Genomic DNA, 15,756 nt, shown 5'->3' with positions numbered 1-15,756 from the left:
GCTGAAATATCACACTGTATGTCCTCTTCTTTATTTGCAGCTCTTTTCAATCTTAAAAAAAAAAATGTAAATAGTCCAGGATTTGAGGATAGATGAGTTTTTCTCTTGACTTTATTCTTTCATAAAATCGTAGAATCATCAATGCCATTTTTCGATGGATCCACTCGTATACTTCTTCCACATTCTTACGTAGGATATAACGGCAAGTTTAGTTATCCACAGCGTATCATTTCAGCCCAGTTAGCCCACCTCTTCATTGCACCTCCTATTCTTCTTAAACAGCCTTTGTCGTTTTCATTTGAAAAAGATCTCTATGGAAACAGAAGGCAGAGGTTGAAAATAGGATTCCAACGAGCTTCGTCGACGATATCTTGTCATCGTAGATGGAGGAAGCATCGTCGGTGGAACCGAACGATCTCGGCGACGCGCACCGTTGAACGCATTATGCTAATTGGAAGGCAAATAATAGGTGCTTCGGCAGTTTGCGCGCACCTCTCGAAACCGTGGGATTCAATAGAGGTCTCTATCGATTTTGCAATCCCGTGTGCCGCGTTTTTCTATCGTCGCCTCGCGTATTAAACTCGCAACTGGGCCGCGGATTATTCGCCCGGAGGAAAAATCCGAGAAACGGGACGTTATATTTGTTCATCCGTCGGATTCTTTTGTTTGCGGTCCGTTTCGTCCACCGTGCAAGTGGGAATCCAAGTTGTCAAGCGATAAACGCGTTTGACAGCCTAGTAGGTTTTACTAATTCTTTCATCCGGATCAAACGCAAATTTCGTTCAGCGATTTAGCTATTTCACGAGAAGATATTTGAAAAGAATGCAACATTATGTTGGTACTCCTTAATGCATAGAACATTTGTAGTGAACAGAAACGATTAAATTTATTGTAGTTCTTGTGGTATGAACGAGAACACTTTAGAAGCATAAGATGGATAGGTCTGTGAATATGTGTTAAGTCTTCTGATATTAGTTTTTGTTTTTATGATATAATAATGTAAAGAATGAAGAGAATTTATTTCAATTTTCCAATGATTTGGTCAATGTTCTTCTTCGGATTTATAGACACAAAATTAGAAATAGTCATGGAAACTTACATTGGATAATGTAAAATATAATTTTCCTTGATATTGTACGTTTCTTTGTTTCCCTTATACCTATCTAATTATATATGACCCTAACCTTTATTATGCGCTTTATATTACAGAACGAGTGCAAATCACGCATCCGCATATAGCGTTGAATGAATCAAAATTGCATGCAGGGGTGTAGAATTTGCATATTAAATTGAATTTGATCTCAGTGCCAAGAAAAAAGATAAACTATATAAAATACGACTTAATGGTATCGTTAAATTAATGAAGGATACCTTTTTTAATATTCATAAGCAAAATAAAGGTTGATTTTTTGTAACATAATCAGGTACAAAAACTATGAAAGGTGGTTTGAAAGAGAAAATACGTTACAAGGAGAATCTATGAAAGAAAAAAAATTGTTGCAATTTCTTCTTCTAGATGAGAAACCAGCAGTGGCGCGCTGGTTTACGGTACTATACTTGATTGGTTCGAAATTATCTACCAAACTCGCGTTAAATGTGTTAAACAGAGCCAGCTGCGTTCGAAGCGATATCCGCATTGCAGCGACGCGTTGGAGGCCTCGCTTGAAATCCTTTGCCAAAGCTCACGCACACGTCGGTTATTGCTTATCTTAATCGCATGCAGCAAACGTTTGCAAAATTATCCTGAAAAATACGTCCAGTAATATTGCGTTCTCTAACGCAACGTTTAACCTTATGATTATTTATGGTATTTTATCGTCACCTTTGGTCGCTATTAATCCTCGAGGAAAGGAACCTTGATCCTCTTTGGGAAATTTCTTGGCCTTAATTAAATATGCTAGTCTTCTACAGTTTGAAAGTAATAAAATTCTGAAGCTGGACATCGCAAATTTGTATCGTTAGGGCGAAGATAAAAATTACAAAATATGTTTTGAAATATCAATGTTGTAAATATGCAGTATATAAAGTAGCATGATTTTCATAATTTTTTCTTAACCAGGAATAGAAGTGACGTGAATACACGCCAGCGTTCGCGAATGTGTTAAAATACATCTTACTCTTTGGTGGTTATTAAAATAACTCTTTTGTAAAAATATGGTAGACGTAAAATATAATTTTTACTAGGAAGGACAATGGACGAAAGGAGATTAAACAATTCACCTTGCAATGAATCCACTATTAAAATTAATTTTTGGAAAAGCAATTCAGACAAGAAGGATCATGTCAACTATGAACCATTCGAAACAAAAGATGAAACAATGTACTACATAAACTGTTCAAATAAATTTCGATTAAGAACCTAATGTACAGAGAACGTAATTTTGACTAGGAATCCGAATTAAAGAAAAAAGAAATGAAGAATTCATCATACGACGTAGGAATCATCCGTAATGATTAAGAACCACTGCTTCAGGGCTTTCAGCAGGCCTGCGAGTCGCAATTACGGAACGCAATTTGTCTCGAAACAGAGCCGTGCCACGCTCCACCGCATAATGGTTGACAAAATACTGTTAAATTATGCGACACGTTAAGGCTGCGTAAAAGCACGAGCGAACTCGCACTAGTTCTGTCCGAGGACGGATCCCGTTGAAACGCGCGACGGCAATTTCCGCGATGCAGTTTCATTACACGCTGTTGCTGATTGTCCGCGCGCGGTTTTTATTTTATGAGACAGTTCGCTTAAATTCATGGAAAATGAACCGCCGATCCCGTAGATTTATGGCAGCTCGTGACCCGTTGATTAGGGGTGGAGTGGTGAACGTCATCTATCGAATAATAACAGGAAAAATGAAAACGGAGAAAGTTTCAAAATGGAACACAAAGTAAATGTTCTTTTGTTACTATTTGATGGTACCTCGAGGGGCTTGAAAATTATAATTTGTTATGGAAATCAATATTTTTCGTTAGATGGAAGAAAATAAAATGTTTTGTAGCTATCATGTGCAATGTTCATTATTAATTTTATATTTAGGATTAATATTCATAAATACAGACAGATTACGTTCTCAAAGTGGTCATTTCTTGATACTCTTATATACAGTGTGACGAAAATCGATTCGTCTAGAAAATGTGCATGATTCTGTTTAAAAGAAAAACGAGTTACTAAAAATTGTATCATCAGTAAACAGTTAAACCCGCATGAATTTGTTGTGTCTACACTTGGGATGAGCTACACGGCTTGTCGCAGTTTCTAGTATCACCCTGTAAGCAAGAGTCTCATTAAGGGATGACAGTCATTAAAATCACATGCCTCACCGATCTTTTTCTTTTCGTTAATGTATTCGAAGAATGCAGCACATTATCGAGAATAATCTTAGTGTCAAGAAGCCTATTGAAATTCATAACGTAATGAAGGTAGAGTTTCACGTAACAAAACGTATAGAATTGTTATGAATGATATTGCGTTATCGTCATATTGTAGTGCTTTACTTATTACTTATCTCTGTACTCCAGAAGCAAACTGTGTTAACTTCAAATTTTGTAAATTTGTCCTCAATATGTTAAATTATTTTATTAATATAGTATTTCCTTCATAAGAATTTATAATTGCCTTTGCGAGAACTGACAGGTTTGATTATTAACGTGAGATTAGTTCCGTCAACTATACGATAAAATTACTTCCTGGGCTATTTAATAACCTTGGAGGGCTAAAGGAAAATTATATTGTATTAACTAATTTTAAAAGGGAACGATGTTAAATCTTACGTTGGAGATTTGATTACTAAAAATTGGTACCTTATATAGGAATTTACAGTCTCATTATATAAAAAAAATTCCAATTTTATTAAAATATAGTTTGCATAAACACTTTCGTTCTACTTCTTTTCTGGAGCAGAGTGATAAAACAAACAAAGCTGATTGTTGTTGTAACAAGTCCCTTTTATTTTATCGCTATTTTTACTTTTCTGTGTTTTTATTGATTTTATAGTAACATTACGCAATTCTGAAGATATCTCTATACCTAAAAGTCAAAAACTAAAATTCAAAGCTTTGTATATAGACCGTTCCTGGCTATTTCCATTCATCTATACCTGGAAGCTTCTCACTCCGCGAATTTCTTTCTAAACTAGTAACACAGGATTGATTTAATACCTATTCATCCCTCCTCAGTTATATACACCCCTAATCTCAAAAAGCCTGTTTTTCCTCGACGCCTTCAGCGATTTGATCAACGACTGTACTTCGTCATCCCTTGCAATTCGTCGTTGCATCGCGGAGCGTCGACCAGTGCGTTCGACAGTCGAGCAGGAATTGAAAATTTCACGCGGAATCAAGCGCGTTTCGGGAACTGAAAAATGGCAGCGTCGCGCTTTTGTTCGATACACGATCACGGGACAACGAGGCGAACGATAATTAGAAATTACACGCGTGCAAAACTGGAGATCCTCGAGAACGGTTCGTCCGTAATTAAGGGCCATAATTATTCAGCTCTCGATCAGCTCTTTATACGCTCCAGCTGCGGCGTAATGCGGATGATTTCGCGGAAAATTGCGCGGCCATTAATCGCGTGCTCTCTTTTTCAAAATTTGCATGATTTAACGATTCCCACTGGGCTAGGAAATCCCGTGGAAATTTCGACAGCTGCGAGTCAACGATACTTTTAATGTTTTTTTTAATTATTGTTCACGAGCTTGCACGCTGATTGTTAAGGTTTTTGTTACGCTCGATGAACCTTGAATGTTCGGTTCATTCGATATCGATGAACAATTCGAGCCGTAGAATATTAATTTTCAATCTTCGTCGAGAAACTTGTACGCAAAATTTTTGCAATTCGAATGAGCTTTATTTTGCTTCTTAATAACGTCCTCAGACTCGTTGATATTTTATTTTAGCAACTCGAGACTGCTTGAGAATTTTCTGTACGAATACTCAGAGTCAAGGTTCAGTATAAATTCAATATTAAATAATTTCTTTGAATCTTGAAATAAAATTCATCTAGTAAAAGCTTTCAAAAATCCATATGAAGACATTTTCACCATTACTTGACATGCTTCGTCAAAAAGAAATTCTTAAATACTCTCCTCTTATACTCTGTTTTTCTACTAGAATTAATATAAATCTTTAGAATTAAATTTTAATTAAATAAGTTCATGGACGTGCAAACAATGAAAATTCTGAAATTAAATTCGATCAACAAAGGGCTGAAGAAATCCATATAAATATTAGAAATTTTGTCGATTTTTAATATTCTTTATTCGATGGCTCGCCATGATTCCTCAGCCATACGACAACAACGAATAGCAACAACGAACAATCCGCCCAAAGTGTCGTGTCGCACGCGCGTGCATACGAGTCGTATGCCAGTGAGCCTTATATTTATGCGCATATTATTACTCGTGTAACCTTGTGCATATCAGCGGAGGCGTGTTCAGGCGCGCCCTAAGCGCAACACATTTTCCCGGTTTTTGATTAATGATCCCTCGAGCAAGCTAGCGGACCATTAGCGACCCTGAAACGCGGTAAAAACCATCCAACGCGAGCTGCCCACGCGCACGGCTCCCAGTCGAGGATAATTATGCGCCGACTGTGGCTAACTTCGAGTCACGAAATTGCAAGAAACTGGCCCAAACGCATCCCCAGTTCCCCAGGCGATTCGTTTCGCAGCCGCAATCTCCTAGCTTTGCATGCAAACCTCGAACAAAGCGGAGCATTGTTTGCTGGTGCGTTGGAAGATGATGAGCAAACGTTTTCCTTGAACTGTTTGATCAAGTTGGAAAGTCAGCGATGAGAATTGGTACGTTTAGGTATGGCAGTACGACGTTAATCTTTTGGGAATATTGTTTGTTCATTTGTATGGTCAGTTTGTTCGTTTATGCTTGTATCTATGCATGCGTTGAACTACGCTAATTCATTTTATTAACTCTGCGCATTTAAGGGCTTTTTTCTGGCATTTATCAGGAACTCGAGATACTAAGTTAAACTTGAGTAAAATGAGTACTCTAATTTGAGATTTGAAAATCAGTCCACCGTTACCTCTTCGACAATCATTTTATCGACACTTCGAGTTCCAATGAAATTAAACTTAAACAAACATTATTGTTGGTTGATTTACTGCGTCAAACCGGATGGTGACCGAGAGTCACTCCTCTCAAGCGCAAAGGGTTAAATATCTCCGTTCCATTTTCAACATTTGAGATTAAGATGAACACAAAAACCAGAATTGATGGATATTATTCGTACTTAATACAATGATATATTGTAGTTCAGACTGACATCGTATTTTGAACTAGGTATATGAGGTTACAAACCTTGAAAAGTGCTCGTGAAGATTAATCATTGAAACACAAGATGAGCACTTGTTTAATATTTTTCAATGCATCATATCATCTTTCATCTAAATTGAAAGTTTCCAATTAAACAATATTTATAGTAAGCATTCCTTCTTTCCTTCATTCTAAAATATAGTACTTGGAGAAATGCATGGGTAAATGTGAATGAGAGTGGTAATGGCAGAACTGTTGCAATGTTTCGTAATGGGTGTGTAAAGCGGATTACGGAGTCATCGAGGATAACATGCTGACGTTAATGGAAAAATGTAATGAGATATTACTGTTGTGTGGGTTCCTGTTATAATACTTCATGGGAAATAGACTCTGCGTGAAAAGTTCTCGTTTCGTTGAGGTTAACGAAGTCAAACTTCATAATTACAATTTCCATGGAAATAGAAAAGTAAGAGGAGAAATGGGATGATCGGTCAATTCGAGGAAGGAATACAAACTATTGAAAGAATTACTTTTTTTATAATGATACGAGTAAAATATCTAAATCAGAGAAAAGTATGACAAACTTCAGGGAATTTTGAAATCATTTTTCTGCTGTTACCCTAATTATACAGGGTGAAGCAGCAGAACTGTTGCAGACCGATAATGCCTAAACTATCGTAGTTACAAAAAAATCTTACAGGAAAAAGTTAGAAGGTTCGAGGGGGCCTACCTTATATAACTATTGTTTTTTTCTTTTAGTCCAGATGCTGAGGCTGTATCAAGGTCCACGCCATTTTTTTTTTTTTTGCTGACGTTGAGATACGTTGTATATGTATACGATAAAAAAATATTTATATCTATATTTATATTTATATTATATATATATATATATATATATATATATCAAATGAACATTTTTCAGCAATGGTTTGTATAGTGCCAAGCTTAAAGCGAAAGGAATAAAGTTCCACTTGTAATCGTACCGTCGGCGTCGGGTGAAAATACCTTTCAAACTAAACCTAAGTTCACACTTCTAATTTCTGTCTCGAGCCACGAGGCACACTTTTGCGAAATTATAATAGTATCTAAAATTGGATCCACCGTTCCTGAGCAGACAATCATCGTTCTCGCTAAATGGCGTACGTAATGCGTTTCCTACCGTCGAAATGACTGTAAATTACACTGTGATTGTTACATTTTCATTACAATTACCAGGAAAATTGATCGCAAAACGGCTTGAGAATCTCACGATAAATTGCCGGCGTTACTATAACTCTCCCAACGGTACAGTTTACAACGATTTATGCTTCTTATCTTCTCGGTCATTGCTCGTTTTAACCGCGAGCTTGAATTGCTATTCGCCCAGGTATGAATGGTGTAATAGTTCCTGCCGCTAGACAGCCGGCTCGGAAAAAGTTACCAACTGAAATCACGACATTCAACCGGTCACGTAATTTCCATATTATTTCCTCGATATGCATATTGTTTCGCGCGAATAGTAATAGTATGCGCGTCGCATGCTAACTCAATATCGTATGACTAATGTATAAACCGTTCTATGGGACATTACGATTCCCACCCACCTGGTTTACTTCGATAGGCAATGTATAACTGTGGGAACAAGGTTGGATCGTATATGAAGAAATAGTTGAAACATGAATGGAGTTTTTTTCCTTTATTAAGCTATAGAACCCCTTACATTCTTATTCTTATCCTAACATTCATAGAAAATATTTTCAGAAACTGTTGATCATAGGGCGAGATTAAATTGTGTATTATAAACTGTAAGAATATACCTGGATAATTGTATAAATATCTGAAAATAAATATCGTTGAGGGTAATTTTTTTTTTCGTTAATAATAACGTTCCCTTTCGGGGTTCATGGGTTTACGAGCAATCTTTAACAATACATTAATTAATTAAATATTCTGAATCTTCTATGCAACTAATTGTACAAATATCTGAAATGGTGAGGATAGTTGTAGAACATATTTGTACTGCAAAGTACCTAAGGAAATATAGTCTGTTTTAATATGTACGTGTTTCTCAAACTGGAGCAGCACATGATTTACATTGAAATAATATTTTGGCTAATTGTATAAATATTTGAAAGGTTGAGGATAGTTGTAAAATATTTTTGCACGGAAAAGTACCTAAGGGAATACGACCCGCTCTGATATGTATGTGTTTCTCAAACTGGATCGCCACACGCTACACGTTGAAATAATATTTTCACGAGCATTTGCACGAAATGACCGCTAGTCGAGATTCAACAAAGCGCGCGACTCGTACGCTTAATTTCACCGAGAGCTCGTTGATTACGGTCATTTTGGCAATTATTTCCCACTCATCGAGCCCATACATTGATTGTAGAAAGTCAATGGCGGCATTAGCGGCTATTTGTAACAGCTTTTGCATCGTAAAGGTGCTTCCACGTTATTCATTTTCGCGCCATTAAGTCTTTTTTTGTTGCGTGAACCGCCAAAGAATGGTATTTTATATCCGCCTAATGGAAACCTAAATAGTATATGGATTAATAACATTATAAAAACTGTCTTAGATACATCGAGTAAATTGTTTAACGCTAGGTTTATGGAACACACTAATAACTTGATTCATTCCTAATTTCACCAGGTTTCACAGAAACTGTTTATATTTTTTGCCAACCACTTATGCTGACTTTTATCCATACAAAAACACAAGCATATATCCAAATTAAATAATTCTAAATAACTTTAGTAAATCCACTTTGTTTATTAAAGCATTACTTTGGTAATAAAAAGTTTATAAAAAATCTTTGTAAATCTAGTATTAAAATAGAGTATTTCTGTACATTGAAAATGATGTAGTGAACAAACTCGTTGGAGTGAGAATAGTTAACCTTTTCAACAGCAAAGGTGATCGATAATTGTTTATGTGTCTTCCTCGCGTTAACGCGCCGTTTCTTTGCGAATTCCATATCGACGCCTCCATAATGTTAATTTTACTAGCGTTTCACCAGCGGCGCCCAGGCGCGGTCACCGCTTCGTTGCAACGAGCTTATATGTACATGCGAGTACAGCGTTACATCTCAAGGACGACTGGTTCGGGACACAAGGCCACGAACATAATCGTGGCGACTATTAGCACCCAGTCGGGAAACCGTTACATGCTGGAAGAAATGTTGTATCGTTATGGACAGTACATGAGTCGCCTTCAGTGTCGCCTTCGTAATGCGTTTCCTCGCGACGAAATGACTGTAGATCACACTGTGATTGTTACATTTTCATTACAATTACCAGGAAAACTGATCGAAAAATGGTTTGAGAATCTCACGATAAATTGACCATTTATTTATCGAGGTAAGATTTGTTAAATATTTTTATTCTTTAAATAAGAGAAAGTATATTCTCATAGAAGACGCGTTGAAATGATTTATAAGAGAAGTTCGTGGAAAGGTTTATTTTTTAACTAGGAATAGTAGTAGAACGTCTTTCTTAATTTTATTTTTTAATTAAATGTTTGGTGTCAATATGCGTTTACAATATATTGATCAGTCTTGATTTTGCTTTCATTAAAAGTAATGAAAAATAGCAAATGTGATAGAATTCTAGACTTGTAATTACGTAATTGTGCAACTTGAAGTATATTTTAACAAGAGTGTAATATATACAAATATTTTCTTTATACGATGATTTTTTAAAGAAAAAACTAGTTCCAGCTCTTTTACAAATGTTTACTGATAAATTCATTGATAATTACGGAGCCTTGGCGGTTATTTTCGCCATGTTAACAATATATTCTCTTTCTAAACGCTTAATTATTTATTTCCTTAAATAATTTTTTTATTGAGTAACATTACGTCCCAACGTTGCATTATTCCCTTAAATAATAAACCACCAGCGTTCCACACATTTTTTACACTTTAAAAATGCGTGCTCACTTTTAATATCCGAGCTTTACAGACGTCAGACCGCATTTCATTGGCGCGACCCTAAACTTTTATTTCCCGTCCGTGTTCCCGAAGTCGCTCAGGCTTTTCGAAATACGTATTTCACGGAGGAAAACCCCCAGAATAGGGTGATATTTTTTTTATTACAGACTGACGTGTCGTGCTACTTTTCTTTTCACCTTATTCGAGACCCGTACATTCGCGCGAGCAGCGTTCGTTAAACGTTGCATCATTTTAAACTCGAATTCGTCGCAGCAGGAAAACCATTTTCGTCGGTTTCCTGGCACAAGGGGGGCGTGTTAATAAAATGGAGAGTGTCGTCGGTTACAGCGTCGAATGAAAGGTCGATTGGTCGACGTGAATCGTTTAATAAATTCACTCGAACTCTGCCTCGATGCACTTCAATTTCCTGCCACTCGAACGTTCGCGCGAGTGTCTTTCTCAATCCACGAGCTCGCAGGAAAAGCTGATATGGTGTGAAGTCCTCGAAACGTACAGTTTTGGAATTTAATTGTCAGTTTTTTCACGAAATTTTTACAAAAGTTTTCTCTGAATAAAGTATACAAAAATCTGAATTTGAAAATTAAATTATACCTGTTCAATCGAGCAAATATAGTGAATAAATGGCTTTCCAATCATTTTATTTGTCATTTCTTAAATACAAGGGACAATAAAATTTAAGTAAGAAATTAAGATTTTTTAATAAACCCTTGCAATGAAATCACTCTCGTCTCTAGCGTCGAATTAAGATCATGCGCTATCTAAGTTTCTCAGTGATGATTCGCAACACAATTACGACCACGAAGCTCTAACTGTAAATAAGACAATTGTCGCATAGTTTTCGAGGATGAATCCTTACAACACCACAGGGGCAAGAACGAAAAGAAAATTGTCCAGAAATCACCACAAAGTCCATGACCCAACATCAATGGCTCCGTTATGTCGCCGAGCAACCGTTTTCCACGGAAACTGAAAATGTTTCAAGATCGAGGATTATGAATCTGTATCCTGCTTGCAGAGTTTTACAGACTGAAGCTCTACTCGTAGCTTTCAATTGACAAAAGAAGTATAAGAGGGTCGCGTTTGAATCAGAAGATTTCTCGCTTCTGCTCTTCGTTGTGAATATTTTGTAGACAACAAAGCTTTGCATTGTTGGTGATAAAACAATCATCCAACAACATAAGGGCGAGTCTGTCGAGAAAGATTATTTTACCTCATTCTAAATCCTTGGAAAGGAATATTTCTAAGCAGATGGTTGATTCCATGGTGCCATTTTTCGATTTATCTCGAAAACGATTTAATTTAAATTCAATATTTGGGACGAAAGAAGAAATTTCAATGGCGAGCGTTAAATGCTTCGTCCAAAGTACAAGGATGCCGCGGAAGGGCGCTGAATCTTTCCGCGTAGCATTCATCCATGGAATCTTAATAGAAAGGAAGCAGAAGGGTGAAAAATGGAGACGCTTCCGAGGCAGACGCGTTCGACGTAATTCGATTATCACGGCACTCGATCGAGTATCACGTGGCATGCCTATTACCATTGCAAAGGTACACAAAAGATCGACGATAGCCGGCATCTTATTCACCGTGGCGATAAAGGGATCGTCGAGGCGAATTGGGAAGAAAAACTCGCGGAAAAAGTGTCTCTCGAGTCGAGTTGAACTCCTTGCGCGAAAACCGCGATTGGATCCGCTTGGAAACGGCTCTGTCGACGATTTCCTGATATTTTCGAACCGGCTGCGTTTCCAATCGATCGTCCAACGCTTAACTACGATTATAGTGGACAATTTATCTTGTGAAAATTCTAAAAAAGGCAAAGAAAATGTCACAATTGTCTATATACTTTTGATAATGATGACAAATTCTTGATAACATATTTTGATATAATATAATAATATTTATGATGTACATTACTTTTTATTTTTAAATTGTATTTATTTTCTCAAGCTATATTTACCATAAGAGGTATTTTCCCACCTAAAGAAATTCAAGATTAAGGAAATTAACAACAACCAGGAAGTAGTATATTCAACGATACTTATTACGTACTTTCCGGTAAAATAATACGTAATTACGGGTTATTGCTGAGCAAGTGGAGCTGTCACGAGCTTTATCGCGCTTACATGACTTGGACCATACATGATCGCGGCCCAACACGCTAACCGCTGAAGCCAACTCAATGTAAAAAAGGTTGTAAAAAGGCATTCTTGGTCATAAGTTTATTTCTCCCTCTCGTTTCTTCTTTTCTAACTATATATAAACAATTATTTCTAGATAAGTACGATGTTAATTATATTGCACAAATAATAGAAAAAAATCCGCTGATAGAGGCAATATTAATAACATATCAGGTAAATGAAAACCAATAAATGCACCAATTAGTTTTAATTTTTGTTTTATTTTATTCGAGAAATTTGTTGAGGGTTTCAAATTTCGGTATTTAAAAGGTTTCAGTACGATTTCCCCGAAACATTATTGATATCCAATCAATTTCAGCTGGAAATCCTTGGCGATGATTGGCTGACTGCGTGCTGATCGTCGAGCGCGTTTTAATTGAGATTAATCAAGCCTTCGATTAACGCTGGCCGTGGTTTAATTAAATTTCAATCGGGCACGTTCGTGACGCATGCAACGCCTAATCTGCGACTGCTTTAGTCCCTCGCGACTTATGGTCTTTCCAGTCTGCGTTCCACGCTTCGATCGGGATCTAGTCTCCTGTGCGAATTCACTCCGGGTAGGTGAAACCAACTCTCGAGCTTTGCATACACATTTCCGAATTCTAGCAAGTTCTGTTTCTATCTCCGATCGAATGATTTTCCTCCATCTCTGATAGTCGGTATTGGACAAATTTGATTTGACACATACAGAAGGAATAACTCTTTGGAAGAGCATTTCGGAATTGCATATTGAAAAAACCACTATAGAAATTTATTTCAATAGGTATTTCAAATAGTAAGGTTTTTTTAAGTAACTGCTAATTCAAGTTAAAGTTGTAGTAACAAGTGCTTTATACACAAAGTTTTCGTTTTATAACAGGTAATTCACATAACAATCTTATTAAAAATAATAAGTATTCAAAAAGAATATAATTATCTGAAATCACAGATTCAAATTATCATCACTTTATCGCTTTATAAAGATAAATATATGTTTGTAATTATTAATTATTCTATCAAATATTTGATCATTCCGTAACTGCAAATATACAAGTACCTTTTTTGAAATTATTTTATAAAAGAGATAAGATAATACATTATTTTAAATAATGTTAGTTTGAAATTGCTGATGCCTACTTGCCATTAACTCGACGTGAGAAGAATACAATTCTTAGATTCTTAGATAATCAATCCCTTAAACGCTTCAATGTGATGCCTACGTTCCTCTAAGCTTGCATAACAATAGAATGTTTTTGTTCAAATTTGCACCGTGCGAGTTTCATTTTTTCATACATGGTTTCCCACGTTTTCATAAGAGCAAGCAAAATGGGGAGATTATCTGGAAGAACGTAAGAAGACTCGCTTTGCAGACTTTCGAATCGGGTTCGCGCGATCGTTCCGCCCCGCGAGAGAAGGTATCCGCTCCAAAAAAATAGTTCTCATGGAATATCTACCGCTCACCTCGGTTACATAACTTCTGTCTGCCGATTAACATCCTTTAGCAGCGAGTTAAAACTGCCTGAAACCCATCTTGCGTTCACTTCCTCGTGGAGAAAATATGGACACAATTTCATTTCAATAACAGATAACGAATAGACATTTTGTGTAATGATTTATTCGATCGAACAGTTTCTTGGACAATCTATATTTCTATCATCTATTACTGTACGCGAAACATACTTTCGTTATATAACTCTGGCTATTACTTTTATTGGAGATATAACAGCTCAGACATTCAAAATAAAATTATTCTGTTAGGATAGGTGTGATTTTAATAAAGAGAAAATATTTTTGTGACGTTTTCAGAACGTATTTATTTTATGAGTTAATTTTTATATGTACTCCTTTATTATAACCAGATACCAGATATAAATATTGTTTAAAATATTGAATTTAATTAATATGTTATCTTATTAGATAAGAAATATTTTTGTGCGCCTGTTGAAAATCCAAAATTGAGTTGGAAACCTCGTAATACAGTCAGAATTCGTGGCAAAGTGGACGATTTCAATATTTTGTCCTGGATATTTCAAATTTCGTTTACCTTTTATTCGTTATCGAATTTTAGTACGCGTAACTTCGCCCACCTCTGGTTTGAAGTTTCTTCCTTTGCCAGTTTTCGTGCTCGACATTCTGCTTTCAACTTTCTCTTCCCATTTCCGGCGCAGAGCCTTGATCAGCCATGAGAGAACGACCAAACCTCGATAAGAAGCTTCGTCGATTGTTTCGTACAAATACCTTCTTCTATTCAACCTGAAGAATCGTGGATTCTGTTCGATGCAAGATTACGCGTGTTCGACCATCTCCTCACATCCTCATTTAGCTTTTCGATTTCAATCCCTTATCGTACTTCAAACGAGAACACTGATTAATTTATTTTCATTTAGGTAGAGTCTTTATCCCTTAATTTACTGTCAATTTTCTCATGGTGCTGTATTAATTAAACCATTTGAAACCTATTGTGACTTTCAAGTCCACTTCTATGAAGTTTTTAAATGTTGGATGGCAACACAAGCTTTTTTTCTTTTGGAAGATTGTTAGGGACAACTCTATAAGATGATATAAGACCAAAATGGACGCCTAGATTTTTAAAACTTTTGAGAAATCCTGTAAATAAAAGATTACATTAAATATACCGACTTCAATAATTGTTAAATTTATAATTGTAACATTGAGCTGCCTTTACTACCCTAAACACGTCAAATATAATTAGAAGACCACCTAAATTCTACTCAACAAAATAAATAAAATTACATAAAAGAGAGATTCAAATAATTAGTAGCCAGACAGAAGATCAACGTACAAAATGAAGAAAAGCAGTGATTAATTGGTAATAAATTGTTCCGTTTCATCTTTGTCGAAATTAAGATAATACTAACCTAACTTACAAGATAACACGATGGTTCCAGGTCCTTACAAGTCTCGATGCGCCACTGATCGAAACAGGAAACGAGTCGAACGCCCGATATTCTCGCCTCGTCGCTGTATCTTGCGGATAAATTATGATCGTTTTTTCTCAGAAACTTTCACCAAGCGGGGAGCATACTCGTTTCACGCACTGCACAGACGATTTGGGATCCGGTTCCCCCTTTTTCTCGATCGAATCGCCGACTTCGTCGGTTATTCCTCATATTATTACTCTTACGACCGTGAAGGATCCACGGAGAGATCCCGATAAGTAAAAGTTGTCTCGACGATGCCAAGCAATTAGATTGCAAGCGAGTTTGCGCAAACTCTGGCAGAGACTGCTATTTATTTGACGTGGAATGTTTACGCGCAACATTCATGGGGCGGGCTACCGTCCCATAAACATTTAACGTCAAACGTTCTGGAAGCACGAGTTCTCGAGGATCAGAATTCGCAGCGAAGTGAAACTTAATTGGTCTTTCGGTGAGTTCCGTTTGA

At 36.5% G+C, this 15,756-nt stretch overlaps 1 protein-coding gene across 4 annotated transcripts in view; it reads left to right on the top strand.

Moving 5' to 3' along the window:
- LOC128876184 (polypeptide N-acetylgalactosaminyltransferase 2) overlaps positions 1-15,756 on the top strand; it is a 284,435-nt gene that overhangs the window by 121,862 nt on the left and 146,817 nt on the right. Inside the window, exon 1 of one of the 4 annotated variants that reach the window (XM_054122328.1) lies at positions 9,393-9,605. The exons of the other annotated variants lie outside the window; for them this stretch is intronic. The gene's annotated coding sequence lies outside the window, so the exon portion shown is untranslated. Of the gene's footprint in view, positions 1-9,392; positions 9,606-15,756 lie in introns of those variants that run through there. 4 annotated transcript variants of the gene reach the window in all.

This window comes from Hylaeus volcanicus, chromosome 5, assembly GCF_026283585.1.
Source record: "Hylaeus volcanicus isolate JK05 chromosome 5, UHH_iyHylVolc1.0_haploid, whole genome shotgun sequence".
Taxonomy (NCBI): Eukaryota; Metazoa; Arthropoda; class Insecta; order Hymenoptera; family Colletidae; genus Hylaeus; species Hylaeus volcanicus.
The sequence above is the reverse complement of the archived record's forward strand: the minus strand, read 5'-3'. Positions and strand labels throughout refer to the sequence as shown.